The 27,783-nt window shown below is 54.2% G+C and overlaps 1 protein-coding gene across 1 annotated transcript in view; it reads left to right on the top strand.

Annotated features, from left to right (window-relative positions):
- HPCAL1 (hippocalcin like 1) overlaps positions 1–27,783 on the top strand; it is a 113,757-nt gene that overhangs the window by 64,649 nt on the left and 21,325 nt on the right. Inside the window, exon 2 of the mRNA XM_045776022.2 lies at positions 21,969–22,054. The gene's annotated coding sequence lies outside the window, so the exon portion shown is untranslated. The remainder of the gene's footprint in view (positions 1–21,968; positions 22,055–27,783) is intronic.

The raw sequence follows: 27,783 nt of genomic DNA, 5'->3' as shown, positions 1-27,783 counted from the left end.
GGCTGCACCCGCCCACCGTGGAAGGCTGGAGGGAGGTGGCCGAGCTGAACCACAGCTAAAATATGGTACCCTGTACGTCCAGAGCTGCTGGGCACTCGGGATTTATTCTGTTTTTTCCACTGCTTTAACACTTCACCCAGCGAGGTGTATGGATAGGACTTGAGAATGTCACTGCCCTGCTGCTCACAGGTAAGTTTGACTCTGGCACCTGAGTGCCCGGCCATGCTGGAATCCCACCCCCGGGGGCATGTCCCCTTCTGGTCCTGTCTTGTGCACTTCACCCACCCTGACTGCTCTGCACACCTCCTGGCCCACATCCAAGCCCACCTTCTGGAAGGTTCCCTTGGTCTTGGCTCACCTCATGCCTCCACCCACCCGAACGTTGTCCTTGGAGAGTATCCGGGAGATTAGCAACTTCAGGGTGGGGCCAGGGCCAAGTTATTCACGGTAATACAGGAACCAGGCCTGCTCGGCTCTCTCCCTTCCATTCAGCCCCAGTGCTGGGTTTGGCACTGAAATACAAGAATGGTTATTAGGGAGTTCTCATCTGAAGAGCTGTCAGCCCAGTGTGGAAGATAAACAGATCCATACACATAAGAACATCCAAAGTCTTCCTGGGCATAGCAAGCCCTCTGGTGGGGGGCAGGGGGGCATGCAGAGGAGAGGCTGTCTGAGCAGCGTGCAGAGAAGTGGGCTGCTGGAGGGGAGCCTCCTAACTTTGGACTGAAGGCCTTCACTGAGCCAAGTGGTCCCTTCCAGGCCCGTGGCCTCCTGTCCAGCATGGATGCTGGAGGCCAGGATGATACTGGCTCTTTGGGGGTAACTTGTTTGGCTTCGGGGCTCTTGATGGGATTTGTGACATCGTGGGATCCTGAGGGTGGATGCAGCTGCCTGAATCCCCTGGCATTTTCCAGTATCAGCTCTGCACCTGCCTTGCCCACGGCAAAGTGCAGGAAGATATCATTTCAGTTTGGGTTGTTTTGGGTTTTTTTAAAGGCTGCTTTGAAGGGAGGTGTGGGACTTATTTGTGTGAATAATCCGCATTTCCAAGGTGCTCAGGGCTGGGGAAATTGGGTTGCAGCTGTGTTTTACCCCTGTGCCCAAAGTTGGGTGCTGCCTGGTCTAGGACCCAGCGGCTGGGGTGAGGCTACGGTCTGCTAGCCACCTGTACCAGAGAAGCATGGCCCTCAGAGTGTTTTTGGTCTGCTTATATATGTTCGATGCTCACTGTGAAAAAGGTGAAAAATGCAGAAAAAAAGAAAGCAAATCTAACCTCCTGTCCTGCAGTTCAGAGAAATCACAGCTAACATGTGGGCCGTTTCTTCTAGTCAGTGTTTATTTACATACAGGGCCGTAAAGGGCCACAGCGGCCATAGCACGTACTCACTTCATAGCCGCCTCTCCAGTTAGCATCACAGCCCATCTCCCTGTGTCATTAACAAGGATTTCTGAACTTAACTTTTAATGGCAAATCACAGAAAGTTCTGGACGTGGACATGATTCGGTCCAGCCTCTCGTTCCACAGGAGGCAAGCCTTGTGCCCCTGGCATCCTCCTAGGGATGTTGGGAGAGCGGGGTGTGGGCCTGCAGCCACCGTTGTGAACTCCCCACCCCCCTGCCTGCCCTTCCACCCCCGGGAGCACGTTCGAGTCTCCAGCACACAGGCCGCAGTGAAGTCAGGGATTCCAGGGACCGGATTTGAAGTCCGGCCCTGCTGTTTCCCCCAAACCCGGCCTCCTTTTTCCTTTTGCAAAATGCCCTTCCCTGTGTGTTTCTAGAAAAACTGTGGAGATGGGTGAGGTGTTGGTTGTGGGAGTTACGGTGATGGAGCGTGGCCCCGGGAGGGGGTCTGAGGGTGGCCGCCCGCGAGGACACACAAACCGGGCTCCTTTCTTGGGCAGCTGGGCTGTGACCTTGCCCTCGGACTTCAGCGGGGTGCAGTGGAGGCTCTGGCGGTGGGGGCTGAGCAGTGGTGGCCAGAGGCCGCAGGCGTGGTGGCATGACCCTCCCCGCAGGCCTTGAGAGGTGGGACCACAGTGGCCCTGGACGGCTCCGCCAGTGCCGCTCGGCTCTGCCCTGACTGCGTCAGCACTTCACCCCCGCTGTGTATGACGTGTGCCTATGTCATGTGGCTGGAAACCGGGGGCCACGGAATACCAGAAGCTCTGCGAGGTTGAAAGGATGAGCTGACATGTAACAGGGTTAAAGCCGAGCTTTGCACGTCGGTTTAAGTGTGGATTCGTTCACTCACGAGCGTACGGGTTTGAGAAAACCGTGAAAGGCCGTGGGCGGCGGGCTCGGCGTGAGTCAGCAGCTCCTCCCCGTCGGTCGGGACAGCGCTGGAGTCAGGAGTGGGCCCAGCCGCTCGCGTCCCCTGGGCAAAGTGTCTTGTGAGGGAAGGTGGATTCCTTGCCCCGGGGCCACCTGGAGGTCCGGACAGGAACTAATCCCCGCAGACGAGCTCTGCACGATTTTAACCGCGCCGGTGCCCGCACGGCGGACGGGCCCCTGGAGGCTGCTGGGGCTGCTCTGGCGCGGCCTCTCCCTTGGCCACAGTACCCTTGCAGGTACGCAGAAGAATCCAGCTGTCGGTCAGGAAGTGCGTGAGGTGGCTTGGGTCTGGAGACACCAGGCTCGTTCGCTCTGGCGCTGGCAGGAAGGTGTGTGGGCAGGTGCGTGGTGGCAAAGCCCCGGGTCTCAGCCTGCCCGCTTCGTGGGCACGGCGGCCCGTGAGAACTGGAGAGGATCTGGGCAGGCGTGCTGCTGTGGGCAGGGCGGGGGTGGAGGGGTGTTTGCTGTTTGTGTCTTGAGTACGTTGGAACAAGCCTGCGGGCACCTGACTGCCGGCTTCCCTGACTGTGATCCACCCAGGGGCCCTGACTGCAGTAGGCCACTGATTGTGGTCTGTCCGTGGAGGGCCTGGGCCCCGAGGACCTGCGTTGCCCCTGCCTGGGTGACAGAGCTTCCCGGGAAATCCCTGGCAAGCCTGCTCCTATAACCCACCCCTCTGCATTTCCTCTGTCTCTCTCTGTGCATGGCTAATTCTAGATGTCACCTCCTCTAAGAAGCCCTCCCAGATCCTTAGGTAGGGCTGTAGGCCTCTCAGTGCCCACAGCCACCAGCCTCCAGCACTCACGCTCCTCATGGCACGTGCCACATTGCCCTGGACTCTCCTGGGCACGTAACACGAGCTCCTTCAAGCAGGAATTCTTCTTGTCCACTGTTTGTCGCATCTGTAACACAGCGGATGGTGCCTGGTCCCTGCTAAGAGTTCAGGTAAATGTAATTCGAATAAGTGAACGAATGCATAAATGGGACTTCAGTTCCAGCTCAGAGACCAGCCCATCACCCTGACAAGAAGGTCACATGTGGGAACCACTGGGCGTCTTGTTTGGCCCAGGTCACCTGGGTCACTGCTTGTGCTAAACAGAGGCAGCCCCTGTCCTCATGGGGGCTCATGGGCAGAAGGGGAGGGCCCAGCAGGGGGCCTGCTGCCATCCACCTGAGGCGTCTGGGTGCCCCTGAGGTGGGCCCCCCGTGGGAGGTGGATCTGACTATGAAATACCAGGTAGGCCCTTGACCCAAGCAGGAAGCTCCTACGGCTCCTTAAAGATTAAAGGTTGTGCTTTGAACAACAATGTGGGCCTGAGTCCGCTGAGCCCCAGGAGAAGTCTTGCCCAGGGACCTTGAATCTCCCTTCCCACTCAGACCTCTGCCAGCCTCCCACCTTCTCCGGCCCAGGCTTCCAGGTGGGGAGGGTTAAGTGACAACGCAGGTGTGACGTTCTCTCTGGACTGTGATGCACGCTGCGCGGAGTGGATTGTTCCGTCCTTCCCCCTCGTGGTTTGGCTCCGGGTGTCGACTCTACATGTCGGGCAGGACTAAGGTGTGGTGTCTAAATGGGGTGTCTCTCCTGATCAGATGAGGGCCCCCAAAAGTGGGGGGGACGATTGGGTGGAAGCAGGTGGGGTGGGCAGTGGAAGCAGTCACCCGAGACCGAACAGAGGAGATGGAAGTCTACTGAATACAGCGCCAGGGAGCACGGGCAGGACCCCCGAGGAGAGGCGGTCTGCAAGTGAGGCAGCGGGTGGGGCCTTGTAAAGGGGGAAGGTGAGGAGGTGTGGCAAAGTCTGGGGTTCTCTCTCTTTTGGTAACTGTGCCTGATTGGAAGTAGTGCATGGGTCACTTAGGGCCTATGGATTTTTTAAGGGGAGGGGCAGAGGGAGACAGAATCTTCTTTTTTTATTACTAATATTTTTTTATTATATTATGTTAGTCACCATACAGTACATCCCTGGTTTCTGATGTGAAGTTCGATGATTCATTAGTTGCGTATAACACCCAGTGCACCATGCAATACGTGCCCTCCTTACTACCCATCACCAGCCTATCCCATCCCCCCACCCCCCTCCCCTCTGAAGCCCTCAGTTTGTTTCCCAGAGTCCATAGTCTCTCATGGTTCATTCCCCCTTCTGATTACCCCCCTTTCTTCTTCCCTTTCTTCTCCTACCGATCTTTCTACTTCTTACGTTCCATAAATGAGTGAAACCGTATGATAATTGTCCTTCTCTGCTTGACTTATTTCACTTAGCATTATCTCCTCCAGTCCCGTCCATGTTGCAGCAAATGTTGGGTAATTGTTCTTTCTGATGGCTGAGTAATATTCCATTGTATATATGGACCACAACTTCTTAATCCAGTCATCTGTTGAAGGGCGTCTCGGCTCCTTCCACGATTTAGCTATTGTGGACATTGCTGCTATGAACATTGGGGTGCATATGGCCCTTCTCTTCACTACGTCTGTATCTTTGGGGTAAATACCCAGTAGTGCAATGGCTGGATCATAGGGTAGCTCAATTTTTAACTTTTTAAGGGACCTCCACACTGTTTTCCAGAGCGGCTGTACCAACTTGCATTCCCACCAACAATGTAGGAGGGATCCCCTTTCTCCACATCCTCTCCAGCATTTGTTGTTTCTTGCCTTGTCAATTTTTGCCATTCTAACTGGCGTAAGGTGGTATCTTAGTGTGGTTTTGATTTGAACTTCCCTGATGGCTAATGATTTTGAACACTCTTTCATGTGTCTGTTAGCCATTTGTATGTCTTCATTGGAAAAGTGTCTGTTCATATCGTCTGCCCATTTTTTGATTTGTTTGTTGTGTATTGAGTTTGAGAAGTTCTTTGTAGATCTTGGATACCAGTCTTTTATCTGTAGTGACATTTGCAAATATCGGAGAGAGAATCTTAAGCAGACCCCATGCCCAGTGCAGAGCCTGATGCAAGGCTTGATCTCACAGCCCTAAGATCATGACCTGAGCTAAAATCAGGAATCTGATGCTCAACCGACTGAGCCACCCAGGTGCCCCAGGGCCTGTGGATATTTTGAGGTGGGTCACCCAATGGGCCTGTCTGTATTCAGCCAGGTGGTCCCCACCGTGGGCCCTTCTACCTTCCATCACTCGAGCCTGGCCTCTACGTAAGGAACCGTGTTTGTCAACTTCCCGCTCCCCTGAAGAACTGGGATGGGGGCTGACACTTTTTGTATAAACTTCCTGCCCAGGTTCCGGGCCACCAAAACCTAATGTCCGTAGAGCTCTGATGGAACGTTTGAGACTCTGGCCTGCAGAAAAGACCCCATCTTGTGTGATCTTTAAAAAAAAGGAGGGGGGGCACCTGGGTGGTGCAGTCAGTTAAGCATCTGCCTTCAGCTCAGGTCATGATCCCAGGGTACTGGGATCGAGCCCCAAGTCAGGCTCCCTGCTCAGTGGGAAGTCTGCTTCTCCCCCTCCCTCTACCCCTCCCCACTCTTGCTCGCTCTTTCTTTCTCTCTCTCTGTCTCTCAAATAAATAAAATCTTTAAAAAAAAAATAGGGCTCAGAAGGAAATGGCCACCGGCCAAGTCCCGCACTAAGGGCTGGCTTCCTAGCACACGTCAGCTAGTGCAGAGACGCCGGGCAGCATACCTGGCCCGCGTGGGAGGAGTGTGAGTGCGTGTGCCTGCTGTCGCCGCCGAGTGTGGTCTCCACAAACCAGCCGCAAAGGCTGCATATCTTCCTGTTCCCACCCGGCCGCACAGCAGGCCCCTCCACGATTGACATGAGTCCTCAACCATCGAAACTCGGCTTCCTAGAGCCCCTCCCTGTTGAAGAGAAGTGTGGGGAGTGTGGGCTTGCTTGTACAAGACTTTCTCAAGCAGTGGGCATGTGGGGTGGCTCTGCACCCTGCAGGGCTGTTGGTCCCTTATTTGGGAAGGAGGGGCGTGCTTCCGTCAGGGCAAGATTCTGTCCCCAGCTGAGGGGCAAAAACACCGGGAAAGGTACCCGCGTCAGGCGCTCTCGCCCTCTGCACCGCTGAGGCTCTGGCTGCATCAGTCTTTGTTGGGGTGGGGGAGGGCTCCTGGGCACTGGGGGAGGTTCAAGGGCATCCTTGGCCTCTGCTCAGTAAGTGCCAGGAGGTGACCCCCACGGCCCAGTTGTTATTACCAAAAATGTCTGCAGACACTTCCAAATGCCCCAGGGGGCAAAATTGCCCACAGTGGGGAACCATTTAGTTGTAGGTGTGGGTGTGTGTGTGCATGTGTTCGCACACACATATACACACACTCCCTTTTGCAGGTCGTTGTGGATGGGCAAGCTTGCTTTCTGGCCAGAATCAGCTTCCTGTTACTTGTCCACACTCTTAAAAACCAATTTCCCTTTCATACACAGACAGCCGAGCAACTGCTGATCTCCACCCTTGGGGGGCAGCGTAGAGGTGGGGGCCCCAGGCTGGAAGGGCATTTCTTCAATCAGAGCTGGGGGTGGGGCTGGAAACCCCTCACAGCAAGGGCTGTTCTTGCGCGGACCTGTCATGGAGGGGCAGGGACAGAGGGACGAAGCCCGTCTGCTCACATCACATGGGACAGCTAACTTCTGCAAAAGAGAAAGAGGTTAGTTTTCACTCCCCACGCTGACCCTGTGGCTCTGGGCCAGGCGGTGTGCTGGGCCCCGGGGTAAGACCTCAGACCTTCTACTGTGCCTTTGCTTGTGGGTTTCAGATGCAGGTCAGTAAATCCCAGCAGAGCGCAGTGCTGGGAAATTGAGCAACCACCTCGAGTTTGGGTCCGATGGAGGGGGTTCTCTGGGCACTCAGGGTGTTCTAGACGAGCACATGGCTCGTTGGTGAGCCAGAGCTTGGCACTCAGAGAAACCTCACGAGCTCTCCTTCCCAACTGTGACCCTAGCTGAACAGACGGGAATCAAAGATACAAAACTGGAGGCCTGGGGCTATGCAAAGACCCAGCTGTGAGTGGCCTCAGCTGAGCGCCAGTGCGTGAAAGTTCTTTGCAAATGTTCTTTCTTGCCACCCCCCAAAACCCATCAGGGCACCTGGGGCCCCAGAGGCGAGAACCTGACCCAGTGCGGCCCAGCGGTGCGAGGCTGGCTGTGCTGTGATTGATCCAGGAGATTCCTCCTGTGGCCCCAGCTGGGAAATGCAGTGTCCCACCTGGGTTGAACCCTGGAGGTGTCCTCTGGGCCCAGAAATCCGCATGCTAGCCAGCAGGCCAACTCCAGGCTTGTGTCCCTGGCCTGGACGGTGACTCGGCCCCTCTTCGGGAGCGGTCAGGGTCGGGAGGCTGTGGGTAAAAGGCCAGTCATTCAGTGCAGACGTGCTCTGCACAGGAGCCCCGCGTCTCCCAGACCAGGCCAGGCTGGGCTGTGATTTTCCATTTGATGCTGGGCTGATGTCACTCGTGGCTGCAGAATGGAAAGCCGTGTGGGCAGGTCTCGGGTGAGAGCTGTCTACATGGGGTGATGGCGGAATCCGGTGTCACTAATAGGATTCGCTGAGCCTTTGGGGTGTTTGTGGTGCGGTGGCTGTTGCAAGAACCGAGGGGCTGCTCATTCGTGGAAAATGAATAATTTATTTGTGTTTTCAGATGACTTATTCCTTCATCACAGATATGGTGGCCGAGCTCAGCGTGCTCTGCCGGCTACCGAGTAAATGGCTTTAGCAGGAAAGCTGGCCTTAATCCCCATGGCCCTGGGCGCCTGTTTCCTGGCTCTTGGTCGCAGGCTGCATTTCAGGGGAGCCAGATCTGCCTCGCTCTGGGCACTTCTCCGTCCGTCTGTGGGAAATTGTGCTTTCTGCACGGGTCACCTGCTTCAGGAAGCGTGGCCCCCGAGTACTAGCTGGCCCGGGAGCTTTAGAGCCAAGCCGTGTGGGGTCACAGTCGCCCTTGAAAATGTCCCATTTGCACAAATGCCAGTGCCCGGGTTGCTCACCCCCACAGCCCCTGACACCAGCCTTCACGCTGCCGTCCTTCCTGTCCAGCCCACCAAGCCGATCTTCCTCCAAGCCCAGGCCCAAGAGCCCACCATGGCACCCTGTTGGCAAAAGTGACGTGAAGCCCAGTGACGTGAAGCCCAGTGTCGCAAGCCCTCCGTGATCCAGCTCTGTCGTTCCTCTGTAGCCCCACCTCACATCTCTTCTTTGAGCCACCAGCTCCCTGATTCATTCGTTAAACGTTGATCAAGAGCCCCCCACGCCCCAGGAGCCATGCAGGGGGATTTCTGGGAGACGTGGGAGCCAGACTCTGCCCTCTGAGCCTTCTGTCCAGAGGGGTCGGGATCCCCAGCAGATGGGTAACAGGCAGGCCTCACAGACCCTCAGGGCCCTGGAAACGGTGGGGAGCAGGGGGGCTTCGTGGGGAGGGAGTCTCAGAATTGTTGGCATCTTTAACCTGCCACATTTGGTGGGACCGGGGCCTCCAGTGCTAAACCACAGAGGTTGGGGGGCATGGGACCACCAGGGGCTTCAGTGGGGGCGAGAGACTGGCACCTGGAGCCTGGACTGAGGGGACCGCTTTGTGGGCAGCCTGGTCCGGAGCCCCTCTGTCCACCCACCCTTCTCGGCCCTGCACAGACCCCACCTCAGGCCTCCCCTTAGCCCTGCCTTCTGCTTTCATTGCTTAATTACACTTAGATACTTCGCGGTGCTGCTTCCCTTGCACCTTTGTGGATCCTTGAGGGCAGGGTTGGGTCTCTGGCGTCCCTGGGGCTGATGGGAGAAGCATGACCCGCAGGCCAGCTAGTCTCAGGGCGCACAGAACGGCCAGGCTGTGTGGCCTTGAGAAAGGGGCTTCCTGTTCCTGAGCCTTGGTGTCCCCATCTGTAGTTGGGAGTGACCCCAAGAGTGGGACGAGGTGTGGCTGTGCCCAGAGGTCCTGAGGTAGAATTTTAAAGGCTCTGTTTAGACTGCAGGGTTAGGCGTCGGGGCTGGAAGAGCGTCCGTGTGATTCATTGCTCCCCATGGTCCTCGAAGCTACATCCAGGCGCTCGAGAGCAGGAAGCAGCCCCAGAAGGTGGGGTGACTTGCCCAGGGCCACATGGCAGTACATCAGAGTCCAAATCTGATGTGCTTTGGGCCACGTGCACGGCAAGGGGTGCGTGGTACCCTTCCGCCCCAGCGCTCCCGGTGCTCTGAGTACCTGCTATCCCAGAGGCACCCAGGCGGGTCCAGGGACAGCCTGTCAGGGACTAGATTTCCTGTCCTCTGCCACCTGGCTGCGGCCACTGAGAGGAGGGGACTTTGGGATGGCAGGCACAGTAAAGGTGCCCCTCCCGCCCCCTCTCCTCATCTGGGCCCGGATTTGGAGAGCAGAGAGCCTGGGTGTACCCATGCTGCAGGGCTTGGGCCCCTGTCACCTGGTGACACCTTCCTTGGATCCTGCGTAGAATGACACCGCCCTCTTCCCAACCCCACCGCACTTGCCGCATGTGGCATGAGGCTCGCCCAGGGGCTGTGAGCTCTGTGCACCTGGGTGGCTGCCGGCCCGCGGGCCGCTGGCTGAGTGGATGGAGGAATGCCTGGCAGACGGCCGGTGGACTGGCTAGAGGTGCCTCCCCCCTCAAGTCTGGGACCAGACGCCTCCCTGGAAGGAGAAGCCACCTTGAGTGGGCAACATTGCTCCAACACCAAGTAGCCCCCTCTGGGTGAGCCAGTGCCTCGGCCCAGTTCCCTGAGTTGGAGTCAGGAGCCCACGCTCCCCTCCTCCTCCTGGCTCTGTGGCTCCAGGCAAGACCCTGACCTTGCGTGGGCCTCGGGGTCCTCGTGCGTGAAGTGGGGTCGGACGGATTGCTGTGCCCGCCCCGGGCTGTCCCGGAGGCTGGCTGGGGTCATGCGTGTGGACCCGGGACTGCCGTTGGCCCGATGTGGAATTCCTCAGCTCTCCTGTGCCATGGGCTTTCACGGAGAAGGGCCGTCTTGACCACTTGTCCCAAACCTCTTCTCTCTCTCCTCCGACATCATTATTAACACAACTCTCAGGACATTTAAGGGAGAGAGACCCGTGGCCCAGCCCAACCCCCTGGAATCTGCATCTGCCCAGCAAACCCAAGTGCCTGCGTCCCCCCCCCCCCCCCAGGAGTCTGGCCAGCTGGTGCCTGACCCTGTGCTCTTGGCCGAGACCCTCCTTGCTCAGCTGCAGAACGAAGGTGCCGGACCCCATGCGTGGCTTCTCTCCTTTCTCTTTGTTATTCTTTGAAGCTGAACCTTTTCTTCCCCAGTGAAATCATGGACGGAGGTCCCTGTACAGGGCACACGAGGTGGCCCTGCAGGATGGAGGGAGGGTCCCTGCAGCCCAGGCCTTCAGACATGCGAGGCTTGTTCTCCAGCTGATAGACAGCAGACAGCGAGCATGTCTGTGGGCAGAACGTGCCCCCAGATAGATCAGCTTTGGGTTTCTTGCTCTCCACCTCCCAGGGCCCCACTCGTGTTCCCCCTGTGGCTGCCTCATTGTTGTGATGCTGGTAAAGGCTGGCTTTTCCTTCCTCTGACCGAACAGGAAGTGCCTCAGACACCGCCTGAGAAGACCACCAGAGCGGCGTTTCTGTGGCCTCTGGTCGGGGGGTCAGTGGCATCGGGGAGCCATGGGGGTGGGGCGGCAGCGGCCGGGACTCAGGAGGTTCCAAGAATTCTGTTAACGGGCATTGAGCCATTTTATTTTCTTTCCTGGAGAGTCGAGAGTGAACAAAGTTGAATTTTATGTCTCAAGAAAATGCAGCTGGTGAAGAGACCTAACTTGCTTGCTACCCCTCATTGCAGGGGCTCTTAGCATCCCTGTGCCTGGTATTTTAGTAGTGCTCTCTGGTTTTCAGAATTCTTCTGCAACACTTGCGCTTAACATAAAATGTAAAAAAAAAAAAAAAAAAAAATCTTTTTTTTTTTTTTTTAACCAAAAGGCTCAGGTGGGAAAATCAAAAGACCCCTAAAGGCAAAGCATTTTAGAATTAAAAAAATCTGAAATTGCAGCTGGATCCATTTTCTGAAATGTATTTCATGTTGTCTTGTCCCGTAGTTTCTCCATGAAAATAAGATTTCCACAGGCAAACACACGGGGAGTCAGGCATGCCATGACACCCCCTTAAGGACTGAGCACATAAATCTTAGTCACAAAGATTGAAGTTAAATAAACCGGTCAGGGACGCCTGGGTGGCTCAGTCTGTTAAGTGTCTGCCTTCAGCTCGGGTCGTGATCCCAGGATCCTGGAATCGAGTCCTGCATGGGGCTCCTTGCTGAGCAGGGAGCCTGCTTCTCCCTCTGCCTGCTGCTCCCCCTGCTTGTGCTCTCTCTCTCTCTGACAGATAAATAAATAAAATCTTTAAAAACAAACAAACAAACTGGTCATATGTTAAAGGGTCTGAGAAGTCCTGCAGTAAAGAAACCAATATAACTTTGTGGCAGGAGGTAATTTGCGCATTTACGTGACCCTGGAGCATCTCTTACCATCTACATTCTGTGAGGCACGACACCCCAAACTAATTTTCCTTGGAAGACGTTTTTGGGAATGCCGTGTGTAAATGAGAGCAGGAAGATGAGGCCGTTTCAACACCTAAAGGTCCTTCAGCAGAACCGGGAACTCTGGAGGAAGATGAGATGCTGTCGAGTTCACCTTCCGAAGAATATAAGGCATCTTTCGTCAGTTTGGACTGTGTTGAAAGGGATGGGAAAAAAATGGTCTCAAAGTGGGTTAAAGCAAACGAGGGAACCTAATATTTCCCAGCACTGAGGAGTCCAGCGTGGACTGGGTGGGGACGCTGCCAAGCTCAGGGACCTACACCGCCGTGCTCCCCCTGTTCTCCGAGCCCCCGTGTGCTGTCTGGAAGGCCACCCGCTGTGGCTGATAGGGCAGGAGCTCCAGTCATTCCTGTTGTCCGGATGGAACGTAATCGGAGAGAGCCCCCTCTGTGGTGGGAAAGTGAGGCAGCCCCCTTCGGGTCCAGTGAGTTGGGAATGCCTGGGCAGTGTGGACCCTTAAGAGGCACAGAGGATTATTGCTATAAGAGGGAATGGATGCTGGGGGGCGGGGGACACACAGTTCAAATGCCGGAACAATCATCCAGTACATCTCCCTGGGTCCTTTCTCTGTTGTGCTGGTGGGGCTGGTGCAGGGGAGTGGGGGAGGGGAAGTCTTAGAACATCACTAAAGGTCTGGGTGCTGACCTGAGGGAGGGAGATGGGGGGCGTATGACCGAGTTCCCCTGTTGCTCTGGACAGACTGGAGAAAGACCCCTCATTGGTGGGGGGAAAGGAAGGCAGAGGCTCTGAGAAGAGCGTGTCTGGCTGCTGAACTCCCCTAGGTTGGAAATGTGACCCTGGGAGTTCGCACTAGCAGGAGCGCCCCGAGGGCTACCACAGCCCTTCACTTTGCCGGTCCTCCTTTTCCTTCCAGATCTCTGAGAATCTCTGTCTTTGCAAATGATCACACACAACCCCTGGCCTCTGGGGCTTGGTTCTGAGATGCTCCTTGTTGCTTCGCCGACCAGGGCCATAAATTATTATTTATTGTAAAGAGGGGAGATGCTTTCCTTGCAATCCGAGGTGGTAGTCTGAGAGATTTCCCTTCTCCCCACCCATGACAATCGTAGCAGTACTTACGTGTATTCGAGTGCAATCTGTGTGTGTTATTATTATTATTTGCCTTTTGACCCCTTTCACCCATTTTTCCTGCCCTCCCCCCATTTGCATCTTGTTATGGCAAAGTCAGCCCTTTGAAGGCAGGGTGCTTGACAGTACTCAGGAATCCCCAGGCCTGGCACAGAGAAGCTCCCCTTAATCTCAGCCTAGGAAGCGGATGGCTGGCATTGCGGCGACGGCAGGCTGGGCGCAGGTCACGCGGTCCTTACTTACGAAAATTCACATCCCTGGGGGCCGCCCCGGACAGATGTGCCAGCCATGCTCAGGTGAGGAAGATGGGGTGCGGAGAGGTTAGCCAGCCTGGGGGAGGTCAGGGCTGAACGGGCCTGCACTCTTCCCCCCATTTCACAAGTGACCCGAAGACATCCTGGGCTGCGGCCTCAGCCAGGCTGGGGAGCGCTGGGAAGCCGCTGGCCTGCTGGGGTGGGCCGGGGATGGACGCAGGGGTGGGTGCTTCATTCCCTTTGCTCGGCTTTTCACTGAAGTTTGCACGTTTTCACAAGAGGAGCCAGCTGTGTAACCAGCACCCAGAAGCGCCGTCAGATTCTTTCTAATCATCACCCCGCCAAGCGTCGCCCGCCTGGATTTCCATCACATGTGTTCATTTTGCCTGCTTTTATTCTTGCTGTAAATGGAATCCTACAGCATGCAGTATTTCGGGTCCGGCCGCTTCCCTCGGTCCTCCAGTCGGAGATGCCTCCGTGTTGTGTAACGAGGTTGATTCCGATGGCGTGTGGTCTTCGCCGTGTGAACACACCGTAGTTCATTAACCCGGTCTGTTGCAGACAGACTTGGGGACTTCCAGCGGGAACCATTACAAATCATGTCTCTTGACGGACACGTGCCAGTCTTACTGTTGGGAATAGAGCGAGAAGTTGAGGTCCTAGTGTATGGGAGGGGGTGTGCTCATCTTCGGGAAATGCACTAAACGGGTTTCCAGAGCGGTCGGAAATAGGCTCCTTTGGTTTTGTGACAAGATCGCAAACCCCTGGTGATGGCAATGGCCATGGGGGCTGCCACCGCACAGTGGGCGCACGAGCTGGAAGTCGGGGATGCCGTCAGCCACCACGCGGTGGCCCAGGTGACCAGGGGGCTGGTTCTGGGCCACACGCATGGCTGTGCCAGGCTCAGGGTTTCCTTAATTGTCCCACAGTGGGTCCTTTCCAGTCCTGCTCCCCTCTGTGAGACTGGCGGCCTGGGTGGTCTCAGCTCTGTAGGACCCACGCCCGCCTCGGTGCTTGAACTGAGCCGTGGAGGAAAATGCCTCTCTCAAGTGGCTGTTGGACGAAACGTCCGTGTGGAAATATCCTGGGAGCATCTGCCCTCATACCTGGGGACCGTGGCGGAATTAGTCATGCCTGAAACTGCAGTCACCCCAGACATAGTCATAATCCAAAACCCATCCACCTGGCCTCAGACCCCACTCTATTTTCCTCCCTCGGGGACTTTGCTCTCTAATTAAGTTAGATTTCAGGATATATTAAAATAATTTGTCAGCTCTTGAGCACATATCTGCCCCTGGTGGGAGCCAGCAGGAGAGGCCATGCGGTTTTCCGCAGATCCCAGGCGGGGCGGGAAGTCTGTCTGGGTGTGAGGAGGCATCGGGCATGGAAGGAAGACGCTTTTCTAGCTGTTTTCCTCAGGACTGGCGCGCAAGGACAGTGGGCACTGAGTCCCTCCGTGCCTGGGTCCAGGAACTGCGCCCAGAAAGGCCCCCAGCACTGTAATCCTTAGGTGGCACCCACAGTGCCCCGGGGTGGGTGGGGGGCTGCCTGGGCCATTTTAGGAGCTGAGCTGAGTGTTCGTGGCACGTCCCTCCCTGAGCGTGTGTCCTGAGGGATGCCCCCCACTCCCCGCGGTGGATTGGATCACATCCTTGACTGCGGAGAGATCCCGTGAGCTTGTGGCTGTGGGCCCACCCCGGACATCTGGCACACACCTGAGTGTACCCCGCTGGCCGTGGGCCCCTCAGAAGTGGGGCCGTTGTCCCTGCACCTAGCACACATGTTGGGCACGCACGCAGCATGTGTGTGGAGTGAATACTGTGTCGGGCGGGGGGGGTCTCCGAGGCAGCTCTGTGGCTCAGCACGTTGCTAGGGGCCACGTGCCCAGATGAGGCCGCCAGGCTCTGGTGGGAAGCAAGGGTGCTGGGAACTCGAGCGCCAGCACTGGGAAGCCCTGAGTTTGCCTCCCTGCTCCTGTGAGCCTGCTCTTTGCCCTTCTGTCCAAAGACCTTGACTTAGAGCCCCCTTTTTTCTCAACAGCTTTGTTGAGACGTAACTCACATGCCATATAATTCACCCATTTAAAGTACGCAATGCACAGATAAATAAAATCTTTAAAATAAATAAGTGAAATAAAATAAAGTGCACAATGTAGCGGGTTTTAGTACATTTACACATACGTCACCCATCCCTACAGTCAATTTTAGGATATTTCCATCACCCTGGAAGGAAACCCCATACCCTTTAGCTGTCACCTTCTATCTCCCCATCCCCCAGCCCTAAAAAACCATGAATCTTCTTACTGTCTCTATAGCCTCCTTATTCTGTCATCCTTCTGTGTCTGGTTTCTTCACTCAGTGTAATGTTTTCAAGGTTCCTCTATGTTGTAATGTATCAATACTTCATTTCTTTTTATGGCTGAATAATATTCCACCTTATGAATATACCACATTTTGTTCTCATTCATCTGTTGATGGACATTTGGTTTGTTTCCACCTTTTGGTGATTATGGACAATGCTGCTGTGAACATTGCGCATGAGTCTTTGTATGGCCGTGTGTTTTCATATCTCTGGATAAATACCCAGGAGCTGAGTTTCTGGGTTACATGGTAACTGTATGTTTAATCATTTGAGGAACTGCCAGACTGTTTTCCAAAGCAGCTACACCACTAAATTCCCAACAGCAATGTATGAGGGTTCTGATTTTTCCAAATCCTTGTCAACATGTATTGATCTGACTTTTTGATTCTAGAAATCTTAGTGGGTGTGAAGTGGTATCTCAATGTGCTTTTGATTTGTGTCTAATAACTAATGATGTTGAGCATCTTGCCTTGTGTTTTATTGGCCTTTGTATGTCTTCTTAGAGGAATGTCTGTTCACATCCTTTGCCCAGACTTTAATTGGGTGATAAGTCTTTCTATTGAATTGTAAGAGTTCTTCACATATTCTAGATACAAGTCCTTTATCAGTTATGTGATTTGCAAATATTTTCACCCATTTTATGGGCTGTCTTTTCATTTTCTTGTCTGTGTCCTCTGAAGCACAAGTCTTACATTTTGATGAATTCTAATTTATTTATCTTATCTTATTACTTGGGCTTTTGGTGTCATATCTAAGAATCCTTTGCCAAATCCAAGATTACAAAGAGTTAGCCCTATGTTTTTTTCTAAGAGTTTTATAGTTTTAGCTCTTACATTTAGTTCTCTGATCCATTTGAGTTCATTTTTCTATATGATGCGAAGTGAGGGTCCAGCGTCATTCTTTTGCACGTGGCTATGCAGTCGTCCCAGCACCATTTGTCAAGAAGATATTCTTTCCCTATCAGCTAGTCTTGGCACACTTGTTCAAAATCAGTTGACCAAAGATATGTGGGTTTATTTATGGATTCTCGGTTCTGTTTCATTGATCTATATGTCTGTCCTTGAGCCAATACCATACTGTCTTGATTATTATTGCTTTGTATTAAGTTTTGAAATTGAGAGGTGTGAGTCCTGCGTTGTTCTCCCTCTTCAGGATTGTTCTGGCTATCCTGGGGCCTTTGCAATTCCATGTGAAATTTAGAATCAGCTTGTCAATTTCTGCAAAGAAGTAAGCTGAGATTCTGATAGGGGAATGTATTGAATCTAGATGAGTTTGGGGAGTTTTGCCATCTTAATAACGTTAAGTCTTCTGATTCCTGAACATAGGATATTTCCCCCAATTATTTGATCTTCTTTTTTTTCCCAATAATATTTTCTAGCTTTCAAAGTACAAGTTTTGCACTTCTTTTGTTAAATTCATTCCTTATTCTATTCTTTTTGATGCCATTGCTAATGGAATTGTTTTCTCGATTTCATTTTTGGATTTTTCATTGCAAATATATAGAAATACAATTGACCTTTGTATATTGATCTTATATCCAGCAACCTTGCTGAACTGTTAGGGTTTTGGGTTTTTTTTTAGTGGAATCTTTAGGATTTTATATATATAAGATAATGTCATCTGCAAATAGAGATCGTTTTACTTCTTTTCTAATTCTGTACTTCTTTTTCTTGCCTTATTGGCCTGGTTAGAACCTCTAGTATACTGTTGAATAGAAGTGTTGAGAGCAGGCATCCTTGTCTCATTCCTGATCTGGGGTAGAAAGTATCTAGTCTTTCACCATTAAGTATGATGTTAGCTGTGAGTTTTTGACAGATACTCTTTGTCAGGTCAAAGAAGTTCCCTTCCAGTCCTAGATTATTTAATGTTTTTGTTATGAAAGTGTTGGATTTTGTCAAGTACTTTTTCTGTATCAATTGAGATAAGCATGTGATTTTTGCTTTTTATTTTTATTGATATGGTGTACTACATGAATGGGTTTTCAGAAGGTAAACCAACCTTGCATTCCTGAGATAAATCCCACTTGGTCATGGTGTATAATTCTTTCTATTCTTTATGATGCTGGATTTGGTATGCTAATATTTTGTTGATTTTTTTGCTTGCTTGTTTTTGCATCCATGTCCATTAGGGACACTGGTCTATCTCTTGTGAAGCCTGTCTGGTTTTGATACCAGGGTAGTACTGGTCTTATAGGACAAGTTGGGAAGTGTTCCCTCCTCTATTATTTTTTTGGAAGAATTTGTGAAAATTGGTATTGATTCTTTAGATGTTTGTAGAATTTAGCAGTGAAGCCATCTGGGTCTGGGCTTTTTGTGCGTGTGAGTAATATTTTGCTTACTAATTCTATCTGTCGCCTTGTTATAGGCATTTCAGATTGTCTCCTTCTTTATTTCAGATTGTCTGTTTTTCTTGAGTAAGGTTTGGTAGTTTGTGTCTTTCAAGTGACTTAGGTTCTTATAAGCATGTTCTTTCTGCTCTTTCAGTCGTTGTTGGCATTTATTGAGTTCTTCCTATGTGCCAAGCACCTTTTTGTGCATCAGCTCAGTTAGTTTTTACAGCAGTTTGATGAACTAGGTAGGGCGATTACCATCTCCATTTTACATACCTAGAAACTGAGGCAGAGACAAGTTAAACAATGGGTCAGGACCACGCAGCCAGGCAATAGTAGAGCTAGGACTTGAGCCCAGGCAGTCTGGCCACACGGCCGTCTCTGCTGTCCTTCTTCCTGCCCTTCTGAGGCCCCACTTTGTGCTAGGAGCTGGAAGTACAAGAAACAGGTCAGACCTGGTCATTGCCCAGAGACCCCAAACCTAAGAGAAGGAGGTATCTTATGTCTAACATGAGCAGGGGGCTGGGGAAGTTGGGGTGTCAGGAAGGGCCCCATGGAGCAACTGATGTGCAAAGCCAGCTTTGAAGGAGGGTCCAGGGCAGGGGTGCATGTGGCTGAGTTGTAAGTGAGCCCCCTCCAGGGCTTTTGTCATCCATGTCTCGTCTCTCCCGAGTGCTCAGCAGAAGAGCCTCACAGAGAGCCTTACCCTAGGGTGCTGATGCCCTCTCCCCGCCAGCAGGAGTTTGGAGCAGTGGGATTGCGCCCCTTATGTCTGTTTGAATCACCCAGGCCTCTGCAGTTAGCTCTTCTGGAGAAGAAGAGGCAGGCCATTTGCAAGACAACTGCTAGACAGAAATCAGGAGCCACCAGACATAACTCAACATAATTATTTCTGCATAATGACTTCTGCTACTTGATTCAGTCTTGAGCAATGACGGTAATCTTTATCTGTCACAGGAAAGCTGGTGGCCGGGGAGCCCCTGTGGCTCAGCGATAGAGCCAGGAGGAAATTTGCAGTTTGAGTTAATGGAGTGTTCCCAAGGAGCTGGGGAGCAGAGGCTTCAAGGCCTCTGGAATGATGGGCCCTCCTTCAGCTAGGAAGCCTGATGGCAGAGCCGAAACAGTCTTGGAGGGGATGCAGCCCACGGGCTTTGTCACAGATGGTGAAACAGAATGGCAGAGATGACAGGGCGTGCCCAAGTCACAGGGCCACTTGCAGCAGAGACACACCCGGAAACAGAGCTTCTCCTCCTCGCACTCCTGCCACCCAGTGCTTTCCCCGTAGGGCGGGTGTGTGTGTCCGTGAGACAGGAGGAGCTGTGGTAGGTGTCTGTGTGGACTAGAGATGCCCTCACCTGGCGCTCAGGGCCCTGAACCGGGCACTGAGCGCGCTGATTGTTGAGGACCGCCCCCAGGAGGCTGGAAGTGGTAGGGCTTTTGTAGCGGACAGCCAGCTGACCTTGACCCAAGTGCGGTCCAGCGGCATGAGTCCTGCAGTGCGGCAGCGGACTGTGTCCCGCAGGAGGGTCTCGCTGAGAGGGCTGAGGGCTGGGGGAGCACCTGCTCTGGCTCCGGGCCCCCCTGACCCAAGGGGGCGCTTGCTCACCGCATTCCCACAGTCTCCTAGAAGCTCCTGTAATTAATGGCAGGAGCAGGCATAGGCTTAGGAATTTGCATTTTTGGCATCCCACTTGGCCACGTCTGACCATGGCAAGTGTCCCCAAGTATGTTGGCTCCTCTGTCAACTGGGGGTTAGAATGGGCTCTCCCTGCCAGGACCATTAAAAGGGTAGGATGATAAAATTATGACCAGACACAAGGCTTCTAGCACATTCTGCTGTTAGCTCTGTTATTGGGTTTTGCAAAGATGACCTTGAGGAGGGCCCCTGACCCTATCTGGGCCTGATTTCCCTGAGGGTCAAAGCAGGGCTTATGGAGCCACAAGATGGCTTAGCTAATAAGATCATGGACTTGAAAGTGCCTTTAAAAGATATGGGACAAGGAGAGCACAGAGGACTTTGAGGGCAGGAAAACTTCGCTGTATGATACTGTCATGGTGAATATACGTCATCACACAGTGGTCCAGACGCACGGAAGATACACCTCCAAGAGTGAACCTTAGTGCGAACGGTGGATTTGGGGTCGTCCTGTATGTCCATGTTGGTTCATCAACTGTAATAAACATGCCACTGTCTGTAGTGGGCGTGTTGATCACGGGGAAGGCGGCTCAAGTTTGCTGTGAGCATTAAACTCTAAAAATAAGGTCTGTTTAAGATATATATACATCATATAATGCAATAAAATATATACATAAAATATTTGAATATCCATATATGCGTGTGTCTATATATACGTGTGTGTGTATGTGTGGGTATGTGTATGTGTGTGTGTATGTGTGGGTATGTGTGTGGGTATGTGTGTGTATATGTGTGTATGGTGCTGTCTAAAAGCTCAGTGACCTTCCAGTGGGAATTCCTGGTGGGAAGATGTATGGCTTTTTACTCGAGGTCTTAGATCCCAGCAGTGAGTTTAAATAACGTAATTGGCTTAATGTTCCATATTGGTGAAACAGGATAGAATTTTAACTCTGAGCCAAGTGCACTCTGCTTCCGGTAATGTCCCTGCGATGCCATTGGGGGCCTTCATTTGTCAAACGTGGATTACTTATCGAGTGCCAGTTGCGTACCAGCCGCGCAGAAGCAGAGACAGTGCCTCCCCGCCCTCCTGGAGCTCAGAGTCAATTGGAGGAGACGCAGCCCCTCCTTTTGTGGGAGCAAAGGCGCGAGGGGAGCCCTGCTGGCACCTGCACTGTCCAGGGGCTGTATTTTCTGGGGTGAATGAGCTCCTTGGCTCCCATCCTGAGGACCACTCCCGTGAGTGCGTATAAACCGTGATCGTTGCAGGAGATAACCACGTATTATGGGCAAATAGCTGGGACATGTGTTTTGATTAGGAAGAAAAATGGGGTCTCAGGTGAAGAGACGTGTGACAGGGGACTGGGGGTTGAGAAGGAGCCAGCCAGAGGGGAAGGCAGGTAATCCGAGCTGTGAGAACCCAGGACGGTCTGGCCTCCATTCTGGCTCTGCCACTTGGAAGACATGTGCCCTTGAGCGAGTTGTTAGTTTCTCTGAGCCTCAGTTTCCCCACCTGGAAACCGGGGTTAATCATGATGCCTACCTCACAGGGCTGTTGGGAGGATTGAACTGGGTAGTGCACAGAAACGCACAGCAAGCTCTCGGCGCGGCACCCGGCGGCGTAGGATGGTAACCACTAGAACGTTGTGATTACACGCCACGTACAGGGCGCAGCCCGTTCACAGAAAGGGGTGAAAGAGGAAGTCAGCCATCCATTAGCTATGCAGGCAGGGTGTATGCCTGCTTCTGGCGGTGTGATGGTTGCAGGTGGGGTGGGAGAGTGGTTCGGGGCACCCAGGATGCCCATGGCATGTATGCCTGCTTCTGGCGGTGTGATGGTTGCAGGTGGGGTGGGAGAGTGGTTCGGGGCACCCAGGATGCCCATGGCATGTGGGCTTCTCATAGTGACCATGTGACTCTGTGAGCCATTGGCTTGAGGTTGGTGATGCCTTCTGACCGTTTCTGCATGCAGCGGTGGGAGCTGGGCAGGGGGCACCCCTGTGAGCCCGCCCTGTGCCAGGTCGTGGGCACATGATCCCGGGCCCTTACAGTGACCCTGTGGGTCAGAGTGTTAGGACAGGCCACAGTGACTCGGTGATGCTGCCAACACCCAAGCCCTGGGTGAGCGGACTGCAGGGGCCGTAGGCCACCGGCCAGGCCTGGCTTTTGCTCCAGCGTGTGACAGCTGGTGCCCTCACCACGGGGAGGCCAGGGTCCCCCGGGAGAACTCTCCCATCAGTACTGCGGCGGGCTTTCTTCCCTCCCAGGGCAGGACATACATAGGCTTGTGGCCCCTGCCCTCGATGGCTGGGCTGGGCCCAGGAGCCAGGGCGTTCCTGTACTCAGTGGGGGGCTCGCAAAAGCTGTAGTCCCCCTGAGAGGCACACAGAAGCAATCAGAAAGGCAGTGGGCTCTGGGCAGGGGGTGTATGCACTCTAAGTGACCTATTGTTCCTCTCTCCCAGGGCATGGTCTAGCAGCCCAGACAAGGACGTGGAACCTGCCCCCAGAGCTTCTGGTCCCAACTGTCTCCTCCTCCACTTGGCCTTGGGTAAGTCACTTTGGGAGGCCAGAAGGGTCCGGAAGCAGGGGAGGACCCATGGGTGGTGTGGGGTGGGGGTTCTGCCCCTCTGTGGGGTCTGCCTGTGGCTGGTGTGTGAGGATTTCACCCAGCTCAGTGGGAGGAGACCGGGAGTCGGGGGACAGGCTGCCCAGCACACGCATGAGGTGGTCGGGAAACTGAGACTCTGGGATGCAAGGAACCCGCCCAGGTCCTGTGATCATCCCGGTTCTCTCCTGAAGCTGGCCAGGTCTTTCTGGTAGGCCATTTGACCTGGGGTGCTTTGATTTAGGAATTAGAGCATTCTTGAAAGCTTCTATCTCCCAGGCCCTGCCCACCTCCCACCCCCACAGAGGGGAAAGAGCTGCCTTTCCAGGGCCCCAGGGCTGAGCCTCCCCACCCCCACCTCCCTTCTACCCCAGGCCTTGCTGGGGCCTCTGAAAGTATGGGTTCAAATATCCCCTTCTCTGGCCCCACCCCTGTCCTCCCAGAATTTTCTCTGGCCTCTCGGGACTTCTCCCAGCCTCTCCACTTTGCTGCCCTTCCTGCCTCCCCAAGAGACTGACCACCCTTTCTCACTCACACAACCCCATGCCCCTCCTGCCCTCCAGCATGGCAAGGCCTTAACCAGGTCTGGCCCCCAAACCTAGAGCCCAGCAGCTCTCCTCGCAGACAAGGGGTCAAGAAGAGTAATTAATATGACCTACAAGCCCTTGGTCTGTTGGAATCCACCATGCTCCTGGCCCCGTCTCAAACCACGGCCTACTTTCGGTTCGAGGGAAGCTCTAGTGACAGCAAAGGGCCTGTAATGTTTGAATGTGCCATCCAGCCCCCAGGCCTTTACTCACGGGTCCCTCTGCTTAGAGCACCGTCCCCTTTCCTAGTCTGGCCCACTCCTGTCCAGCCCATACAGCTGAGCTCAGGGATGTCATCCTCTCTCAAAGCCTTCCTGACCCCGGGGCTGAGCCCATTGCCTGTCCTCTGTCCTCTGTCCTCTAGACGCACTCTGTAGGGCTCCCTTGCCACCAGATGGCTCCCCTACCAGGAGGTGCTGGCTGTGCACTGAACAAGCCCCCCTGGGGGGCCTAGGACCCGCCGCCTCTGCTGTGCTGTCTGTCGCCCCTGCTGAGCTCAGGGTTCGGTTCTGTTCCCAAGTGAGGAAGCAGGTGGTGAGTGGGAGAAAGGCCTCTGCCCTTGGTTCGTGCACTCCGGGTCCCACTGGGCCCACTTCACAGCCTCCCCGCCTCATTGTAAGAAGGTCAGTCACACCTCCCTTTTGGGGTGGTTGCAAGAGTGGAGGTGTGGGGAAGCCTCAGCTGCCCTACAGCCCTTCTTCCCCTTCCTCCTCCTGCCCGGCTTCTGGTAATTATTGCAGTGACTGTCATTAGTCATCGGCCCTGCTCTGTCCAGCCCACCCCAGTACTGTGAGCTCCAGTTGAGGCCAGGGGTGTGGGGGTCTGTGGCCAACCACCAACCGGCGGGACGAGGCTGCATCAGGGAGGGGCTGCTGGGGGCTCGGCCCTGCGGGGCCAGGCCCAGCCCAGGAGAACCCACCTCAGAGCCCTTGCAGAAAGTCTGGACTTTTCTAGGCCCTCCAAGCATGTAATTCTCACCTTCCCACCCAGAAGGAATCACCTTTAAGGCTCAGCTGTGAGGCTAAGGTTTGCACCCAAAACCTAGTGAAGAGTTACCACCTCGATTTCCACCTTAATAAACCACCTGAAGATTGCTGGGTGCCCAGCACCAGAGCCCTGAGGGGGTCTGAGGGGTCCGAGAGGCCTGAGGGGGCTGCAAGGCAGGGAGGGCAGAGGCCAAGCTGCTGCTTCCACATGAGTCCCCCCAGCAGGCGGGTCAGCAGGTGGGTTAAACCAACAGACTCCCAGCAGCCCCCAGATAACACGGCACGCCTCCCTGCTGCCTGTCCCCCCAAGGCAGCTTGCATCCCTCTGGTGGGGGGGACCCCCAGCTCTTGTTTGGATGTCCTTCCTTCTCTGATTTGTCCTCTTCACCTTTGCGAACGTGCTGCCGGGGTTGCCTGTGCCTCAGGGGATAGATGAGCATGGAAGGTGGGCTTTCACTTGTTCGAGCTCCTTCCGCCAGCCCTATGGGAGCTGGGAAACGGGAGGAAACGGGGCTCTGGGGCTCTGTGCTACCCGGACCTTGTCTGCGTACAGGCACGCCTCAGAGACACTGCGAGTTCCGTGCCAGACCACAGCCATACGGCGAATATCCCAGTAAAGTGAGTTTCCCAGTGTGTATAAAAGTCCGTTAAGTGGGAAATAGCATTATTGCTAAAAAAAAATGTATGTACTTTTATTTAAAAACACGTCATTGCTAAGAAATGCTAATCGTCATCTGAGCTTTTAGCGAGCCATCATCACGGATCAGAGAATCACCGTAACAGATAAAATCATAATGAAGTCGTTTGAAATAGTGCAAGAATTACCAAAACGTGACACGGAGACACGAAGTGAGCAAATGGTCTTGGGCAATGCCACCGATAGACTTACCTGACGCAGGGTTGCCACAAACCTTCAGTTTGTGAAACATGCATTATCTATGGGACACCTGGGTGGCTCAGTCGGTTAAGCATCTGTCTTCGGCTCACGTCATAATCCCGGTGTCCTGGGATTGAGCCCCGTGTCGGGCTCCCTGCTCTGCAGGGGTCTGCTTCTCCCTCTCCCTCTGCCCCCCTGCTTGTGCCCTCTCTCTCTCTTTCTCTGACAAATAAATAAATAGAATCTTTAGGAAAAAATGCATTATCCACAAGGTGCAAGAAAGCAAAGCACAATAAAACCGAGGTTTACTGTACACACATTCCATCTAGAGGCTCGGAGTTTGGCACAGGTGTGGGGGTTGGGGTTGGGGGAGGCTCCTGGCCAGGTCAGGTCGTGCTGAGGCTGGTAGCTGGATGTCAGGATGCTGGAGCAGGTGCAGGGGCCCAAAGGGGGTCGAGGAATGTCCCTTCGCAGCCCAGGGTTCCAGTGCCCATGGCAAATGCCTGCTCACCGCCCCCCCCACCACTACCACCAAGAGATGAGGAACTCTGGGAGTCAGCTGGTACTTCTGGCACATCACCATCCTTAGCTGTGGATGACATAGGTCAGGTGATGGCAAATGGGAGGCCCCCTTCTCTTTGCTCCCGGTGTGCTGAGACCGTGGGCTCCAGCCCTCCCCCAGCAACCCTGTGCTCGTTTACTTAACGGATACTTATCGATCGCACACTCTGTGCCAGGAATCGTCTAGGCTCTGGCCTTCCAGTAGAGAACAAACCAGAATAAAGCCTGGCCCCGGGGACCTTGCATTCTGGTTGGGGGGAGAGAGACAATGAACTCAACAAAATAAAGAGAAGAAAGAGGTAGGACAGGAGGATGAAGAATGTGTGTTAGGGTTTCGGCTTGGATATCGTACTAGGGTCTGAGGAACGACCAACGCACAGGGCTTGTGGCAGAAGTACGCCCGAGTCATTAAGGAGCAGCAGGAAGGCTGGGGTCCCTGTGTGGGGAGGCACAGGTACAGGAATAGATGGGCCAGGCAGGTGAGACGGGAGGGGCAGCAGGTCCTACTCGGGCAGGACACCTGCCACAATAACCCGACGAGGAACATGGGTGATACGCGGTATCTCAGCGCAGCCCAGATCACACCCTACAAGGCAGCCCCTCGGTCGTTTAAGTAGCGACCCCCTCCTCGAAAATGTCATAATTGTTGCTCACAGAGATTTGTGTAACCACAGTTCTGCTGGACGATGTTAGGTGAACAGGGGCGTGGAGATTTGGGGTTTTGCAGAAGTGGACAGGACAGCTTGACGCCGGGCCAACCTCTCCTCTCAGTGCTGGGCTTGCAGCCGCGGAAGGGCTGCTCGTCTGCAGGTCCCAGGCGGTCCCTCAGAGAGCCGTCCGCGGGCCGTTCTGAGGTGGCTGCAAGGTAGAGACGGCTCCGGGTTCGAGGCCGGGCGCTAGGAAAGGGGAAATCCTTCTGTGTTGTAAGTTGCGGGTTATTTTTATAGTGACTGGGGATGACTTGGCAATATTGCTTCCTGCGGGAGTCTCCTTCAAGCCTCCACCACGGGCAGATCCTGCATGGCAAGCACCGCGGGCAGGCTGCAGTGTGTGCACACGCGCGCACACGCACGCACACGCACACACACACTGTGGGCATGCACCGCTCGGCTGGGCATTCTCCTCTGCTGGAATCCATGGAAGGACTGTTGTCCTGGCCCGAATCAGGACTGCCAGCCCCAGACAAGGGGACCACTGCCCTTCAGCACCCCTCAGCTTCCGCCCCGGGAAGGTTTCTGCGTTGTGTCGGGGAGGTGAAAGGCAGCGATAAAAGGAAGGGTGCTTTAAGTGCCAGTCAGCCCTTGCTCCGAGCCGAAAGGACTGGACACTGAGGGAGCCTCCTCATCCAGCGAATGAATGAATGAATGAATGAATGAATGAATGATCAAGCCGTGACCCCAAGATCTTGCTGCTTGTTGGCGCCTGGGCTGGGGCCCCCTCCCAGGTCTGCATCCACACAGGCCCTCCCTCCCCCTCCGTGATGCAGGCCCCTCCAGGTTGGCCCGCACTGATCCTTCTCACTTCCCAAAGCCCAGGTTTCCAGGTCAGCCCGGATTTCATGTTTTCTGTCCTGTGGACCCCTCGACTCTTCTTGGACTTGTCAGCCTGTATGTGCGGGTCTGTGGCTAAGAAGTCCTCCCCGGGAACATACTTCAAAAAGGCTCAGAAAGTCTCGGATGGGAAATTCAGAGACCTGGAGCGCCAGGAAGATGGGCTCCTCGGGGCCGGGCCAAGTTCACCGTGCAAGGAGGGGCTGGGCCTGCAGAGTGGCTGGTGGTCGTCAGCCTCACCTTTCTCCCTCCCTCCCTGACTTCCTTCTCACCAAGTGCGGAGCACTGCAGCTTTCCCGCGTTTCAGGCACGACGCTCATTAGGTACAGGCTTACTCCCAGCTGTGCTCTGGGGGGACGGAACTCAGCTATGTCCTTGGGGAACAGGGTCTGGAAAGGACGTGGGCCGCAGCCTGACACCTAGAGTCTGTCGGTTCCTCCTGGAAAACGCCGTCTTCCCTCGCTCCCCCTTATGCCTCCAGCCCTGGAGCTCGGGGCCTGGCTAGCAGAGGAGCCCCCTGGGCGTAGAGAAGAAGGAAGGAATTCATGCTTTGCCTCCCCAGCTGGACTGTAAGCGGTGTGCGAGCATCCCATCCTTCTGTGTGTCCCCCGCACTTAGCGCGCCGTTTTTCACTCGGTACGTGCTCAGTTAATGCGCGTGGACAGACCCTGTCCGTGTGTGTTTGCACGTCGGCTTCCGCTCTCCCTGCAGAATCTATGGCTTCTGGTGTTGTGATTTAAAGAGTGAAAATGGCAAAGGGCAGCTTTTATGAGCTGTCTGCATTCCTGATTATAAACACGCTCCCTAATGACGAGTTAAGACCGCGGCCGCTGTGGTCACCGAGGGCAGCTGGCACCTCCCTGTTCACGCGCCTGGTGTTTTAGCCGGGCTGATGCCGTTTTTGTTGAGAATGACTTACTGTTTTTATTTCTTCCCAAAGACATTAAACATGAATCAAATAGCATATGAGATGATTCACTGGAAGTTTCCTTCCAAGTTTAAAAAGAAAAAAAAAAAAACAAGAAAAAAATTTCTGGATTAGGGAGCTGGGCCGTGAGCAAGCTCTCAAACCGGCCTTTGGCGGCGGCCGGGGCCCTGGGAGCTCCGCCGT

This window comes from Ursus americanus, chromosome 7, assembly GCF_024610735.1.
Source record: "Ursus americanus isolate L20-20 chromosome 7, mUrsAme1.1.p, whole genome shotgun sequence".
In the NCBI taxonomy this organism is placed as follows: domain Eukaryota; kingdom Metazoa; phylum Chordata; class Mammalia; order Carnivora; family Ursidae; genus Ursus; species Ursus americanus.
Note: the sequence above shows the minus strand (reverse complement) of the source record. Positions and strands in the feature narration are given on the sequence as shown.